This window comes from Solanum verrucosum, unplaced genomic scaffold (assembly GCF_900185275.1).
Source record: "Solanum verrucosum unplaced genomic scaffold, falcon-dt-bn FXZP01000208.1, whole genome shotgun sequence".
Lineage (NCBI taxonomy): Eukaryota > Viridiplantae > Streptophyta > Magnoliopsida > Solanales > Solanaceae > Solanum > Solanum verrucosum.
The window spans coordinates 2,304,201-2,310,743 of NW_026020329.1; the positions used below are offsets into that span (position 1 = coordinate 2,304,201).

The window sequence follows — 6,543 nt, forward strand, 5'->3', positions numbered from 1 at the left end:
GAATCATGGATATTATTTAAGTTACCTTTTCATTCAAACCATAGTAGTATTAGTACAAAATATTTGTTCACACTACACTGTTAAAGTAATTACTCTAATATATATTGGATGAAAGGTGCAGTAATATGCAAGTGAATATGTATGATGGGTTTAACAAATGTACTTCCTTTGATATGTATTATAGCTAGGTCCAAGTTTACAAGTGTTTTTAGCAGGTGAAATGAAAAATGAAAGAAGATAGAAAGAGCACATGAACATATTAATTAAGAATTGGCTAATAATCAAAGATGCATGGAATTAGAATATACCTTTCAATTTGAATTTCCACAGCTTACTTGTTCTTGTTGAATTTTCTTTGCACTAGAGCCGCAATTGTCAACTTGGATCAATTTTAGTGTCATTATTTCTCCAATACTCTCGGGAATGTTCTCCAGTTTATTCAAGGCACGCGCGCAATAATAGTTGCTCAAGCTAACATTGGAAAATTATCACTATATATGTGCTTTCCTACCTTTCCAGACATTGGGATGTAATTTGTAGATATTTTAGTTTTTGAAATACTACATCTTCTTCATCTAGTATCCAATATGTTCCAGTGAAAGCATAATTCCCGTTGAGCACCTCAAGATTGGGTAAATTCACATGGTAATCTAGCTAGTATTTGATAATATCAATATCCCTAGAGAAAATCATCGGGTCAATGGCTGCTGCTTCTGTTGCTATGTCTAGTGTTTTCAGCTCCTGTACAAGACTGAGAGAATCAAGAATAGCAGGCCAATCAGAATGCTCATATCTATCTGAAATCTTTAGCTTTTTTAGATTGGGAGGGAGTCCTTCTTATGATTTCCGGAATAAAGGGAGATCGAGTAATGGAGACAAAGCTTTTTCAAGTTACTGAGAAACAAAGGTTGTTCTCGTTTTCTGCCACAAGAGGATTAGTGGTGAATCAATATCCACATGTCTCTTATCTCTGGCATTCTCCAGATATTGAGTGGGTGGTGCTGTCGATTTATGACATGCATACCATTTTCAGTATCATGAGCTTCTTTTAGGCATAGAAGATCGTGAATTTTGCAGGTTCTCATCCTTCCATTGTACCAACCAAAATTAGACTTCTATCAATTAACTCTTCCAAATACTCCTTTTCTAACCTTTTGTTGTTTCTTGCCTTTACAAATTGCTCAGCAATCCATAGTCTAATCAAATTGGAAACACCAATCTCCATATCTTCAGGAAAACCTCCAACATGCATAGAGAAAACAAGCCCTCAATTATTCGGGCAACTAATTGAAGCTCAAAGAAAGAATTGATTGGCACCTCTCCGATACCGTACCAAAGAATGAGTTCAGATTTTCCTCAACCTTCTTCCAATTATCATGTGTTGGGTCCATTTTTCCAAGAAGTCCAGCAACGACAACAACCGAAAGAGGTAATCCTCGACATATATGCTTCCCTGTTTCTTCTAGTAGAGGACGACAAGGATCTTTTTTGAATACTTTCTCGGTGAATAGATTCCAACTATCATCAAGACTTAGAAAGGACTTACTATGAAGCGGATAATCAGGGCAGTTGACATAATCAGCAACATACTTGAGTTGAGCCGTGTGGTTAATAGAATTTCAGCTTTTATTGTGATCATTTGGAAATATTCTTTGCATCTGGTCCCATGCCTTAGTACTCCAAATATCATCTATGATAATTAGAAATCTCCTACCCTTAAGACCTCTATACACAATCTCCATTAGTTTATCATCATCACTCATTTCTTGTTTGCTTCCAGTAATTGAAGAGAGAAGTTCAAGAAGCATTTGTGTATTCTTCGGAGATAGTGACCCATGCATGTTTATCAAATCGAGAACGAATAAATGAATCACCATAAACTTTTCTTGCAAGAGTTGTCTTACCTATACCGCCCATACCAATAATTGGTATGACAATTAACTCGTGTGTTTGGGCTGTGAGGCGATCAAGTATGGTGTTGAAGTCATCCTCCATCCCAACAATAGTATTTTCCTCAATTGTACTTTTTTCTGGTGAGGATGAAATTCTTGCTAATTCTGCAGATTTGCTTCCATGGGTGTTAAATTTGATCAACATCACCTCTTTGTTGAAAAAATAAACTTGTTCTTCCACTTTCAACAATTCTTCATATAAGGATCTACACGCCTTTTGCCGCGCTTGTCCTCACGATCTGCTAGAATGATGCTTTCTAGAATTGAATCAACTCTATCTTGTGCTTTGTCTACTACATTTCTGATCCTCTTCTCTATTATCTTTAGAGTTTCAATATCTTTGGTCTCCTTTGTCGTATCCTCAAGGAAATCTTGCATAGCAGAAAGATTTTGATAGAGAGATTCGACAAGTTGTTGTGTACAGCTTTGATAAACCAAAGATTGATTAGGTTTCAAAAATTGGTTCAATGTATACATAAGTGAAGAAAGAGCAGCAGCATAGGCCATTTTTCTTTGTTGTGATAACAAATTTTGCAGTTTGCAGATTTAGTGTCTCTGCTTTAGTAGCTTTGTTATTTTTAGGCTAAAAGGTTTTGTCCAAATGATTTACTTTCTTTTTTTTTGTTTCACTTAATTAATGGTAGTAGTACTATACATATGAGATGCACATGTCCAGCTTGATTACACACGAGTTTAATTATACAATGCAGCCAGTTTACACTAAATAGTTAATTATGAATCTGAGTCGTTTTCCTTACAATTTACAACCTTAAATGAAGTTAAGACAGTTGGAAAAATATTTTAGTTAAAACAATGATGGTGGCCATCAGAACTGGAAAATAAAATTCATAATTTATATTTAAATTACCCAGGGACGCTCTCAAATATTTTAATTTATTTTTTATTATGTATTGCAGTCTCCAAGAGCATCTTAGCTAGCGTTTGATCATAGATTTCTAAATATTTTTGACAAATATTATTTGGGTGAAAATTTGGATGAAATTTTACGATGTGTTTGGCCATAGTATTAGGAAAACATATTTCACTTTTTTAAGAAATATGATTTATACTTAACTATCAAAAATAACCATATGTTTGTATTACATAGCAAGATAGAAACGTCGACGTAACAAGATTCATGACTTCCGCAACAAGTCAATTGGATCTTCGTTGTAGCAAATAACAAATAGTGTCAATGACACTGGAACAATGTGATATTTTGGAGTGAGTGCAACAAGCATTATTTCATATATCGTGAATTAGACGAAACACATGATTTTGTTACGCTAAGCCGATTATTCGTCATTTTCATCAGCAACCATATCATCACTTTCATATTCACTGAATATTCCATCACTGTTTTGGTGTTCACGTAAAAAAAATTATGTAATACAGCACAAACAACTACTATAGAGGTGTTTTTGTAAAAGATAAAAATTTGATGTAGAATTTGAATTTTTAAAAACTCCCAAATAATGAGATTTGGCCCAAATACTAATTTTTTCTAGTATTTGAGAATTTGGGTTATTTGGCAAAAATATTTACCAAATAATGACAAATTGTATGAACAAACACTATTTGTCAAAATTTCCCCAAAATTTACTTAGAAAATTTATAGTCACACGGGTCCTTAGTATAGTCAATTAAATTGTGACTTTTGAAAAATGTGCATAATGTATCGACAGATCTCGTATGTTTAAAAATTGTATACTATAAAAATATCTTTTAACTTGATCTTATTTTACATTTATACTCTCCAATTTTGTTTATGCATAAGTAGACATAGGATGTTTATCATTTGTTTAATTGAAAGAGATTATGAATTTCCAATTGGTATGTTGACAAATGAGAACACAACCCAACAAACTTTACATTACAAAACAAGAAAATCAAATTGTTTCACTTAATTAATCTATCTATATCTATATCTTCTATACTACCTTAAAAGCATGAACTCTCTAACTTGAATGTTAAATTACTTTAATACCCTCAACATTAAACACCAATTTAGTATATATTTTATATTTTATTTATTTATTTATTCTATATTATATTAAAAGCTGACACATTTTCACATTGATGGGTAGTGACTTTTTCAAAGGGTTGTGACTTTTTTTTTAAAAGTTGTGACTTTTTCGATGTTATGACATTTCTGAATGATTGTGATTTTTCGTAAGGGTTGTGACTTATTTGATAAGGCACGATAAGCACCTTTTCATACGATCATTTGTTGTCTATAAATAGATGGGTTTTCTCACATTTTTAATCTACGAATTTTGTAAGTTTTATATTCTTCTTCTTCTTAAAACAAGGAAGATTGTGAGAATTGTTCAATTATGCAATTACAATATTTTTGTGGGTAAATTAGATAGATCAACAAAAAATGATGCAACAAGGAAAATGGAATAACTCAACTTTAAATGAGAAGACTATCTAGATAATTAATATATACTCTTTTTCATTGCCACAAATATACTTTTGCAACAACTTCTACTTGACAAGAAGTTCAATGATTTTATGTTGCTATAACTTGGTGTTCAAGCTGCGAAAAGTCTCAAACTGTTGGAGAAAAAAAATTTGATCAAAAACTTGTTTGTGTTTCCAATTTATTTGTTATACTTTTATTATTATTCAGTTTAATATAGAATGTTTGGGGGGGGGGGGGGGGGGGGGGGGGACATGCTTAAGACCACAAAGTTAAATGGCATTTTTATATATTCTACATATCCTTAAATTAAAAGTCTTCTTTATTTTTAAAAAATTCATATCAAATCAAAATTAGACAAATCTATATCTATCTTTTTATCTATACTACCTTAAAAGTATGAAGCACCTAACTTAAATGTTAAATTATTATAATGCCCCTCCACCACCCCCCTCCCCCCACTTAAAACACTAAATTTAGTATATTTTCTATATTATATATTGTATAAATTATACAATATTTATTTATTTATATTATATTATATTATATTAAAAGCAGACAACTTTTCACATTGAAGGGTTGTGACATTTTCAAAGAGTTATAACTTTTTCGATTAGTTATGACCTTTTCGAAGGGTTGTGACTTTTCCAAAGGGTTGTGACTCTTCCAAAGAGTTATGACTTTTTCAATAAGTTGTGACCTTCTTGAAGGGTTGTGACTGTTTTTTGATAAGGTACAATAATCATTTTTTCATACACTACCCTTTGTTGGCTATAAAAAAGAGGGGTTTCCACACATTTTTAAACTATTTTTTAAAAAAAAGTTTTTTCTATTGTTCTTCTTCTTAAAACACCAAATTTAGTACATCTTCTGTATTTAACATTATATTTATTTATTTTATATTATATTATATTAAAAGAAGACCTCTTCTCATTGAGTGCATCTTCTTATTGAATGTTTACGACTTTTTCAAAGAGTTGTAACTTTTCCGATGAGTAGTGACCTTTCCGAAGGTCTGTGACTTTTCTGAAGGGCTGTGACTTTTATGATAAGGAACAATAAGCATATATGTATACTACCATTTGTTAACTTTAAATGGAGGAGTTTCCTCAAATTTTTAAACTTATGTTTTCTATTCTTCTTGTTGGGATAAATTTTATTTTGATGAATGGCGAAATGCAAGGAACACGTAGGCAAATTGATCTCTTGAGAAACTGTTTCAAGGAGGACTTCTATACCATAAAAGAGTTTTATTACAATAAGAGCTCAAATTGAAATAGAGTTGCGAACTGAAAAAGAGTCCTGGAAGGAGTAGAAGAGCTCCGAAAGCAAAAGCATAAATAGAGGGATAGTCCTCCAGATTACTCACGCACTTACAAAGCAAAAAGCAATTGAGTGATTAACTTTCAAGATGATGTTGAACAGAGAACATTGAAGAATAGGCCCTAGGAAGTTTTCTTAGTGTTTGTGATTTATTGTATTGATAGGTCAATGATTTATAAACTGAATCTACACTACTAAAAAACTGCCAAAAAACAACGGTCAAAAGCGACGGACTACGTTGCTTTTTCGGTCAAAATCTATGGAAAAGCGACGCAGTCATGTTCATCACTTTTTGGCTCGACGCTTTTCAAAAAGCGCGAACTACATCGCTTTTTGATTATTTTTTTTAACAAAAGCGACGGAGTCTGTCGCTTCTTTTACATTTTCATTTATTTTTTATTTCCAATAAGTGACACAGTCTGTCGCTTTTTTGGAAATTAATATTTTAAAAATCCCAGAAAAACGACGAACTAAAGGACACTGTCCGTCGCTTTTTTGGAAATTTATATTTTAAAAATTCCAGAAAAGCGACGGACTAAAGGACATTGTCCGTCATTTTTTTGGAAATTAATTTTTTAAAATACCCAGAAAAGCGACGGACTAAGGACCCTGTCCGCCGCTTTTCTGGGTTTTTTTGAAAAAAATAATGCAAAAAAACGACGAACAAAATCACCTTGTCCGTCGCTTTTTTCTGCAATTTTTTTACAGCAAAAACAGACAGTTTCTACTGCCCACCTGCAAATACATATCAATTCAATATATTCAACCAACCCAATCAAACAATATAATATAAATATCACACACAACATATAAAACATCAAACTTAAATCAATCATAAAAAAT

General features: G+C 32.1%; 1 pseudogene; it reads right to left on the bottom strand.

Annotated features, from left to right (window-relative positions):
- Nucleotides 1-311: 311 nt before the first annotated feature.
- Nucleotides 312-2,459, bottom strand: LOC125836049 (putative late blight resistance protein homolog R1A-10; annotated as a pseudogene).
- Between the last annotated feature and the right edge of the window lie 4,084 nt (nucleotides 2,460-6,543).